The sequence below is a fragment of the Varroa jacobsoni genome, unplaced genomic scaffold (assembly GCF_002532875.2).
Source record: "Varroa jacobsoni isolate VJ856 unplaced genomic scaffold, vjacob_1.0 scaffold_515, whole genome shotgun sequence".
Classification (NCBI taxonomy): Eukaryota; Metazoa; Arthropoda; class Arachnida; order Mesostigmata; family Varroidae; genus Varroa; species Varroa jacobsoni.
Window position 1 is genome coordinate 127,530 of NW_019213417.1, and position 11,264 is coordinate 138,793.

Here is an 11,264-nt window from a genome sequence, read left to right on the forward strand (position 1 = left end):
TTGCAAGATGTTATACATAACGGTGCACGTATATGCTGAAGTCCATGCTGGTTAGGTGGAAACGTACACGACAGTCAAAAAATGGGTGGCAGACGGCTGTCTTCCGGCGATCGTTGTAACGTTCCCTCCAAACGTTGAAAGTGAGGCTTTCGTCTCGATCGGATTCAATGAAAAGGAAAGTTTAGGTGAACTTTGTGGCGTTTCGTTAGAGTACATGACTTAAGTGACCAAATTATAGCCATTTTGAGTCAAGCAAAATTGACTAGATACGATACGTAGAATAGAAATAGAAACGTTATTGTCATTATATACGATATGTATAAACGAATAGTTTTTTTTTTTTTTTTTATTCTAACATGCGCTTTACCGGTGAGCGATGATTATGAAAATGAACGAATAGTCTAGGTAGCACATCGTTTACTGTTGTAGTGTTCAAGCACATTCGAGTGTACATTTAAATTAATAACGAATAAACCTAGATGACAGACTGCCTCGTCGGCGCCCAGACAGATTTTACTCTCCAATGATTTTCTTCTAATTTTAAAAATTTATATGTAAAAAATTAAGAAGATGTCTAAAGAACTCGAGTATTCAGCTCGTATCGTTTTCTTGTCAAGATCGACAATGATCTGTATCACATTATTCGTGGACACAGATGTCCGCGTAGCCTTTTAGATGCATTTATAAACAATTCGAAAATATAGTAAACGCATAGGAGTTGAATACTACTTGAAAACGGCAAGTGGTAAAAACATTAGAACACGAACCAGCTAGTGAACGTATGAATCCCAACTAACTTAACTTGCTAATATCTTCGTATTGTGAAATGATAAGTTATACGAAGCCACCGTCCGTACTGTAAATCTCTAGAAATATCGCTGATAACTGCGTTCCTGTTGTGGTCGAACCTAAAACAAGCAGGCCCGCTTCGATTCTACGCTCAGACCTAAAACCGTTCGACTGTGAAGGCCCAACATTCGTTACTTCAATCGACGTATGACTGTATCTTCTTCCGTGATGAGTGTGTATATGCGTTTACCCTTAAAAACGATTTTTTCGTTTTTTTTTTCATAATCAAATTATGCCAGTAACGTTCTATTTATCTCGTTATTTTAAGATTTGCTTTATTTATTGTAAGAAACTGTCTTCTGAAGGAACTTCTGCCAAAAACTATAATGCAACAGTGACTTTATCAATTATCATATATTGTAGTAAAGAACTGGAATTTAATTTCCATATTTTGCATAGTAGTCGCTAAGCACTAACATAATAATAATAATAATAATAAAATTAGAAAAAAAAAACTGCAAAGCTCAAAGAACCGAGACGAATTGTGCTAGGACAATTAACAAATAATACGGGAATAGTAAGTACGAGCTCATTTTTATTTAGTATAATGATGTAAGCATGTGGTCATCCGTGCCCGCCCAAACGGCACGAACATAAGTCCTTCGACATTTTCACGTGCAGCGAACCGTCGTTGCTGTAAGGACAAAGGCTTTGTCTTCAAGTGCTCAAACCTATCGAGCACCGATATTTCTCTGCCGAAGGCGATACTGGCTTGATGGGGTCCATTTCGGACATACTAATGCTAGCACGGAGTTCAATGGTATCGACGTTATTTGGTAAAGAAAAGTATTCTCTTTGATACTTCGACCGCATGTAGTACAGCCATTTTGTTCATCGACTTACACGCATGTATACGTGGCGATCCACAACGATGAGTATAATGCAAAAATGTAATCCTTTTGTTTCGATCATGCTTACACTCTAGTTACTTTCGCGATTGTATCGTGTATGTTGACGAACCTGGAAGGCGGTGCGGTTGTGTATCTGTGTGCATACTGTGTACCGGATACAACGTTTCGAGATGTATAGATGGGCGCAGTTTACTAACCTATCGCCCATTGACTTAACGATGTTGGCCTGGTACTTCCGGTCCAAAGAGAGTCATCCCATTCTACGGAGCATCTCGCTCGGTAAACAGCCAAAACGGGTTAACGGTTCCAGACATTTTACAGTTAGGTATGAAGTGCAGTAAACACACCGTGGGAGGACATCATGCCTTTGACCTCGGCGGTCAAAGCCCTCACCTAGGAACAGTTAAGGGTTAAGGTTCAAACCATTGCAGCATGTACGATTTTTCGTTCATGGAAGCAACGTCTAAGCTACTATATGCTACATGATATTGTGGGTTTAATATGTATATCTACATGCACATTCTATCTACATACATATATCTACATGCATTTTATAGTCGCACGTTATCGTTGCATTACTCCACGAAAGAAAATCTTATCGCATTGGGCATATGCTAATATAGCGTTTAACAATAGCTGTTGTATAGGTGCATTAGAATACTTATGTAATCTACACCATGTCAGCACAAATCATAACACGCTTGTAACAACAACTGTACCATTAACGACCTTTGTCAGAAGAAGTGTGTTAAGCTGATTGATCAACTAAATTTTATTATGTATTAGTTCAAAATGATGTTCGATGGGCCGAGGAAAACAGCTATGCCAGTGCAGCACAGGTGACTTTATTTAGACATCAACCCCAAAGGCTCAGCAACCTTAACCGTTTTCGCGTTTCCTTAGGTTTGCCTTTAGGCAACAGTTTCTATTTTATTATTATTACCGTTATCGTAAGAGATGCTTTTGGTACGTGTTAACCGTCTATGTAACTCGTAAGTCACTCGTAGTATTTTATATATTTAAAACCTGCAACAACCTAATCAGCCCAGCCATCATTTCAGTCAAATACAGACATCTCGAAGTACACTGGACGACGCTTTTGTGCTGTATGTACGTCACTCGGTCCTTTGTCAGGGTAATCCAACAATAAAATCGCCAGTTACCCATTTTTTTTTATAAGTCACTGAAACTGATATAAAGGCATCTTGTCTTAAATGTACACCCTTAACGATAGTTCTGCTTTGTTCCCTCGAACAGAGCCATTATACAATGTATTCATATGTTTACGTTAGTTTTGGGATGGCTTGTTATTGGGAAATAGTGTCGTGCGTTCAACCTCCGGTCGTAACTGGGGTACTGCTAAACTTTTTCGATATGGGAGAGACCCAGTCTCCTCAATGGCCCCAGCTCCAACGTGGTGCCGACCCCCCTCTTCGGCGAATTTCTGCAATTGACGATCTATTCGTCGCCAGTGGCCGGTAAGTAAAAGGCAGGGGTTCTTTCTGAACCCAGTCTGAGGGGTGACTACATTTCTTTCGTTTCGTTGTCCCGAAGTCACGTTAGAGCGCAGGGTGATCTTGGTTTGAGATGAGGAGCAACTTGACAGCTAACAACCGAGCGACCTCAAGTCTCACTGGCGGACGCTGGTCAGTTGGGATATTATTGGCGAGTCGGCTTCGCTCGCTGCAGACTGCCGCGCGCGCACATCCTAGACACGCGCATTTCCCAGAGTACAATCCCGTACAAACATGTGCTATGCTTCTTATAGGCAACAGGCAGCCAGATTCCACGCGTGGAGCCGATACCAAACTTGAAAACAAATTGCAGATGTTGGCTGTATTAACTTATGGGGTCCTGTTGAGGTGACTGCTCCCTCGTTTGCGTCAACCCACTGAAACCCATTTCAGAGTAACCCTGAGGAGCTAACCACTTCTGCAGCAAGCATACCCCGATGTATCCATAGGGTGGAGCGCCTCAGACCCAACTAAAATGCAATGGGTAGCACCGTCCAATGCCAGATTTAGATGTCCAAGTATCTTTTTTTAACTGTCAAAGGCTAATGGTTAGATATGATTAAAAAATATCAAGTGAAACCTGTGTGCGATACCTAACAGAATCATCTGTGGCTCTCAGTTCCCGGAGGAAATCGCCACGTTTACGTAGCTGGCGTCGCTCCGTCCTATGGTGCTAACAGCTGCCAAATAAGACGGCATTATCGCAACGTAACACTATCGAATCGGTAAACACATTACAAGTTTGTATACAATAATTCGAATTTTGTACGGCTCTACATTATAGGTTAGCTTTAAAAGCTTTCACTACGTACGACGACGTCAGAACTCGTGTTTCCCTTCCTTTGAATTTGTCCTACCTCAATTCTTCAACTATTTTTTTGCCTTCCTTTCTCAGCATACTTAAGTTGTACAACCTTCATTGTGTCCGCTTGAGCCTGCATGAATGTATCATATACTTACATACGTGTATGCTTCGAAAAGACTGTTTTCTGCTTACTCAGAGAAACTATGCGTCTCCAGCGCGGCCTGTTTAAAGGCAGGATCAGTCGTAAATCAGAAGTGGCAAAGAACATCTTTTATGTGATCACCCAGGCCATAACTGCAAGTGCGATTCCCTAGGCAACTCCAAAACATTTTAAATTGAACCAGTTGGTTTATATGTAAAGTTGTGACGCTATCCTGGGCTAGTTAATGATAGTATTATAAAATATCGAGCGCCGCACTGTACTTATATGCGAAATCACACTGCTATTCGAATTTTCACTTCAGACAAGGAATACAAAATAGGAGATCTTATCTCGCGCTATGGTTCGATTATTAGCAGCGTCAGCTTATAATCACGACGACGATACGGTGGCGCGGCCCGGTGCGGAACGGGCGGTAAAGACAGGACCATAGCAGCAGCATCAACTGCTATATGCCGTAAGCGGCCACCAAAAACTACTATAGTATCTCTCAGAAGGCCAAGATGGAAAATGCGGGCACAAAGACAGAAATGAAGACGAAGTGGGAGGGATACAAGGCGCTCGATTTGTAGCTCGTAGCGCTTATTGTTATTGTGCTATTGTTACTGTCGTTGCTTGTGTTGTTGTTGTGCCATCTCCAACGCTTTCTAATCTTCTTCTGGCGTTCGTGCGTGGGAACCAGGTTCGGCGCCTGGCCGCCCCGAACGTAGTTGTGGTCATTCTGTCACGTTGCTGTCCTCCGCGCTATCCTTTGGCTCGATAGTTTGTCGGCAGTGGTATCGCGTCAGTTCGCTACGCAGGATGATGTAACTAGCTTAGCGGGTGGCGATGGCGGTAGCTGCCATAGCAGTCGTAGCAGAGTTCTCACTCACTGGACCGCGCACAACAGACAATCTCAGTCGCATCGAGGTCTTAGGGCAATGGGGCTGAACCAATAGGCCAAGACGCCATTCAGGCTCTCACCTCGCTAAGAGCCGAGGGGTAGCCGAGCGATGTTAGGCTTGTACGGACGTACAACCTAGTTTCGTAAGCAGCAGTAGTAGCAGCTGGAGGAGGAGTTGACAAGGTCTCACCGTCAGCTAGCTGCTGCGTCGGCTTGGCCTGTTCGTCGACGAGCAATACATTATTGTGCCGCCGTTGCTTCTGGTGCTATCATTACGCTTGTAAAGAGAATGTGCGACGTTATTGCCCAAGTACTGTTGCCGTTGCTGCTTGACGAAGAGGAAGCCCCCGCCATTAATTGGGCGGTCGAATGGCCGGCCCCACGAATAGCAGAGAGCAGATTAAAACTGGGGTCGTTCATCTGGTGGGCCGGTACGAAATGCGACGGTCTCGAGGAACAGTACGTACACTCTTATACTGTGCCGTTTTGTTGCGTTTAAATAAATAGCAGTATACGACAGCATAGGTGTTGACTGTAGTGCCGGCTATCATTAGAAGGACTGGAATACTAGTAGTAATAAATAAAGTAAAAAATACAGGTTGGTCGTTTGTTACTGAACTATTCTATCCGGTGCCCCCGAATAAAGGCGCACGAAAACGTTACTGTCCGATAAACCGAAAAATACAAGTGTTTAAGTTTTGCTATAAAGTGTCATTGCGTAAAGTTTGCAAAGTGCAAACAAAGTTCGTGTAGAGTACTCCCTCCGTTCTTATATGAGCCATTCAAAATGCGTGCCGTTCGCACATAGCTACGTCTATACTTACTTATGCACTAGTCAATCTAGACGGATCAAACAAAGACAAAGCCGAAAAAACAACGATAATAAATTAAAGAAAAATCAACCTATAAAACTACGATTTTTCGGATGTATCTAGTTCTATTTCAGCGTAAAACTTGTTTTCGGTAATGGCTTGATGGTGATAGGACGAAGTTCACTTGAGCGATCATTGTGTGATCTCATCCGGTCAAGGCTAGTTTATTTGAGGGTGCTTCTCCCATAAATAAGTATAGATGGCCTATAATTTTCTTAGTAAATGTCGCAAAAAATGCTCGAGTTATGGCAGGCTCAGCGATGAGCATGGCTCTTCCTGCTGAAACAATTTGCATACGCCTACCAAAGGGTCGGCATTTGTTGGGTCAATGGCCAGTCCATAGACTCTCTAATTTGTTATAATGACACGTTCTCTAGTAATGCAGTCATTGCTGTCACATATACCGTCACCAAAGCCTTAGCCTTAACTAATTAATAAAAAGCTGCAGGTATTAGCTTCGTAGCGAATTTATCAGACAACGTACTTCTAAATACTGTTTAATATCCAAGACTACTTAATCAATATAGACAAAAAACAAAACCCTAACACAAGCGTCTCCATATAAAGGTTGTGTGTGTGTGGGGGGGGGGGGGGGGTAGCTTTAGCGGTTCGTTTCTCTCATACAAGCTTTGAGAGTCTGTGTTCTTCGCCTCTTGTTGTTACACTTTACGTACAGGCGAAGTTTATCTAATAATCTGTATCGCAGTACCCCTCTAGCAGCTAGCTACCGACATATTGCATGTGCTGGTTGGTCTTTTACGGGTCGTACGGTGTGTCTCGATACCGAAGTGCGTCACTTGGCGTCATCGTTCCTCACTAACTCTTCACCCGCTGGCAATTTCGCCGTCTTGCTTCATCACAGCACCTCGCCCGAGACACGGCACTAAGACAAAGCACCTGGCGCTCGTCCCCTTTACTGAGGAAAGGCCCGTTCACTGGGTATCATTTCTGTTACTCTTCCTGTTGCTATAGTCGTAGTTGTGCCTCAATCGGCGGCCGTTCCTTCGAGCGATCGGACTTGCTTCGAACGAGCAGGCCAGATCGTCCCTGTTCGAGGGCTACAAGCGCAGTCCTCGTATTGCTGGCCGAACGAAGCCTTTTTCTTCCGTTCTATTGCAACCTAGCTATCTGCTATTACCTTGCTCTCCTCTAGCTAAGAAACTGAACTTGAACGTTCAAAATTTGTTGGGAATGAATAATAGTAGTAGCAAGAGTTGTAATAGTGTGTGTGTGTGTGTGTGTGTGTGTATGTGGGAAGGGGGCTAAATTTCTATGTCGTACGTCAATGTCCTCACTCATTCTTACCTACGTCGCGCAGCAGTTCTATAGCCCTGTAATGCTGTAAAGCCACGCTGTTCTGTCTTCCTCAACCTCTCTGCCTCGCCGCATAAACATCTCTTTATTGGTTATGCCCCCGCCGTTCGAAATAGGGTCCCACCGAGAGACATCGGTGCCCTGCTGTATCTCGTCCTTTTCACACACGTAAACCTGCAGATTTACACAGACATAAGCGAACCCTCCTGTACTGGCTTCACTGCCACTGGCGTCGCCGCTATCGCGACTGAAGATCATAACCTGTGAGAAATCTGCAGCAGATGGTGCTCGCTTAAACAATGAAGAAATAATATCTGCCCCATGAAGATCTCGCACAGTGCCGCACTATGCATATCGCGTCGTATAGCGTAAATCAAGATTACGCAGAGCACCGCTACAGTCTATATCAAACTAGTTTTTTATGTGTACTTTATTTCTCGTAGCGTTTACAAGCTTTAGCCGTGTGATCCGCGTACGAAGTGTTGAAAGCAGAACAATCTCTATATATGAACCTGTGGGTTGCGCATGAACCCTTGATCTGCTAATTGATTGTGTTCGGTTTTTAGCAAATAACATAATCAGTATTGCCCAGTCGACCGAAGTAACAACTATCATTGTATGTACGCACGCATACACATGCACGCATAGGGTAAAATCAAAAGTATTTGTAGTTCATCCGTCTAAATACTTTCGGCATACATTTAACAGTTGTGGAAAACGTCATGTGCACGGCGGAGAAAAGGTTTTCACTTGAACCAAGGCGTTCGGGAGCGACAGGTCGTGATGATCATTCTGCAATGATTAGGAATGCTTCACGTAGTTTAGGCGTCTGTTACTGTACGAAGTCTACCGAAGTCAGAGCTACTGAAGTTGAATATTGTGCGGTTGAAATCATCATGCAGCTGTCCAAATTGGGAACGAATGTTCTCATCTGTCATCGGTGAGATTTCAGCTGCGATGTTACGCGTTTACAAGCGCTAGACACCACTGCGATGCGTGGGATGCTAAATCATCTGCTCTGCAGCATTTGGAACCAGCCACACATTACCGGACATTCGGCCCCTCTATAGATTGCAGAGTAATTATTATTTAAACGATTTGCATACAAACGTTGCAAATGTTAGAAGGACGAAGATAAAGTAAGTTGAAATTGAGGTTGAGCAGAGATCACCGCGCTTCATTGAATTTTATGATGTCTGCGTCTCAATGGGGACAGGTGTTCTAGATGGCTCTGATGATGCGTCGTAGTAAAATAGCGTACGGATGCGCCTGCACGATCGACACATTATAAAACGGATCTGTGCATTATGAAAACAGCCCAGGACGGATCCTGATTTTAGCATATACACGAACATGGAGGATCTACGCTCGCTCCATGTCTTCAACAGCTTTGAAATATCTAGGTGATATTGCTTATCTATATAAGCATCTTAACATTACGGTCAAAGACAGACCCTTTGCTTCGGTAAGGTTTTTTTTCGGTAAGGATTTTGCTCTATATAATTAGAGCGGAAGAGAAACGTTCGTTTCAATCATTAACTTATATTTGAGCTACGTTTATGCCGTCTTATGTGTTTCATACTATAGATCATGGATAGAGCTGAACGAGCAAACTGCGTATCCAATGCCGAAGCTTATATTAATTCTAACCCTATTTCAACCTATCTACATTATTACTGCTATAACTTTGCCAAGCACAAGATAAACTTCTATTCTATAAAATGTACCTGGCAACATTTTTCAGATATCATTTGACAACTGCATCCTCGTATACTGAACAGATCTGGGTCAGATCGCGAGCGATAAAAGTGCAAGCTTATTCAAAGGAAGTTATCCGGAATAAGTTCGAAATTACAACGCAGCCGTGTAAGTTGAGCTGAATGATAATGTGAACATGACAATATAACGAAAAGTTGCACTCGAACCGTCAATGTTTTGATAGCTTTGACTGAGATAATTATTAAGCGCTAGCCAATTATTTACTAGAAGTTTGTTAATTAATTAAAAATTTTATTGGGTAAATTAGCTGCTCAAGCATGTAGATGGGTTACTGGAACGATATTAATCGGAAACATCGTATAGCTATCTAAAAATTAATTGAACTTACTGAATTGAGTATTGGCTACTACAATCAAATCGGTACATTTTTTTTAATAGTAGAATGTTGAATTAATTATTTGACATCCTGCCAATCATATGAAACCCATCTTTCATGGGGGTGGTATCAAAGCTCGCTTTTCCTGTTCATCACATCACTTTCTTAATTGTCACGACGGACGTTCACCCGCTTGGTCGCTTGCACATTGCCTCAAGGTCTTCATTATGGTGATGATACTTTTCGGTACCTTCGACGTGTTACACTTGCGGGGCTTCGTTGAGCCCCATACGTCGAAGATGAAGTCGCTATGGCTTTATGCTTAGTTATCCTGGTGTTGTCGTAAGATACGAATACCGTCACCCCGAGCAGATTTCTCGACCGCCTACTTTGTGTCCTTATAGCGACCGATGTACCAATAACAACCGATGATATGAACTGAACGCCTGTTTGTCGGTCCGATATAGGCACGTACAGGGAGCTAGGGAATCGTCTGTAATGTCATGTAATAGGATGAATATACATTGGCCGATGCTCGTCGTAGAACGCGACAACTACATAAGGCATCCTTGCGGGTACCCGATTCGTCGTGAAGCTATGGCGGGGCCGGTTGAAAACACAGGTAGTAATTTGGCATCGTCATCTATGTCAGCGTCAGCTATAGCAGCTGTAACATCGTCATCGGACAGCGCTTCCTGAGACTCTGGGAGGACGGTCGAAATAGAATAGAATCAGATGACAATGATACGGCAGCTGAAAATCAAGAAATACTATGGTTTTGTGGTTGTGTTGCCTTAAATATTCGACTTCGGCTGTTTTGTATAAACTGACGTATGCGTGAACGAAAGTTCAAACGACATAAAAAAGGGTTAGGTGCAGAAGTGCACCAAGGTGAAGACAAATGAGGTGTGAGATGAAATTGTTGTACTCCTCTCCTGCTGGAGGGCGTAAGAGAAAGAAAGGGCGGTCAGTTGGCTGATCTAGCGGGGGTTTTCGATGGTTTTGGTTTGAGCGGCTTGACTAGTAATGGAGTGAGGGAGACATGACGTGTTTATACGAGAAACGTAATAACGTCTAGGCAGCTAAGGACTAAAAACATAACATAAAAACCATTCGTACGATAAGTAAACAGCCTGAAATCGTATCGTTATGTCGTATGGCACATTTGGTTTACTATTATTATTTTAGTTTTTTTTTATATTTAGTCCCGCTTTATATTTCAAACGGCCTATGTGCCGCTACCTAGCACTACCGCTTTAGCAGTATTACTGGCAATGAAAACTCCGAACAAAAAAAAAAGCTTGAAATTATAGACAACTATAATAAGTTGCATTTTTAAAATCATGATGAGGTGTTTGCTCACAACGACTAAAAAATCAGCGGTCTTAAAAACTTCATCGTTTCAATATTTATGGTAGCAATAATAGCTTATAGGGAAGTAAGCCCTGCTTTCACTCGAGCGTATCTTTGATAACCGTCTTTGTTGATATTATAGATCTGACGTTTACGCGCCTTATTGCTAATTCATGCTAATGTTGCTTTACTATTTAACCAGTAGAGCTTCTTTGCTCGGGCCGGGCCATTCCGACAGACAATCCTGTGCCAATCTTTGCCTAGAAGTTTTTCCCAGTTGTCATTTCTTGCCCCCTTCATTTGTATCGTTAAGGCTGTTATACGCATACAAGAAAGCAAGATATGGTTGGTCTCTCGTATTACGCACACGTTTACATAAAATCAACTGTTCCCCAAAAAATCACGCTCAAGTACATATATATATACATATGTATATATATATATATATATATATATATATGTAGTTGGAAAAAAAGGAAAATGAAATAAGACATTATTCAGAAAGCCACAGTATGACAATATATTTGCTAAATAACTTATATTGTTGCTTAAATAATGATTCAAAATC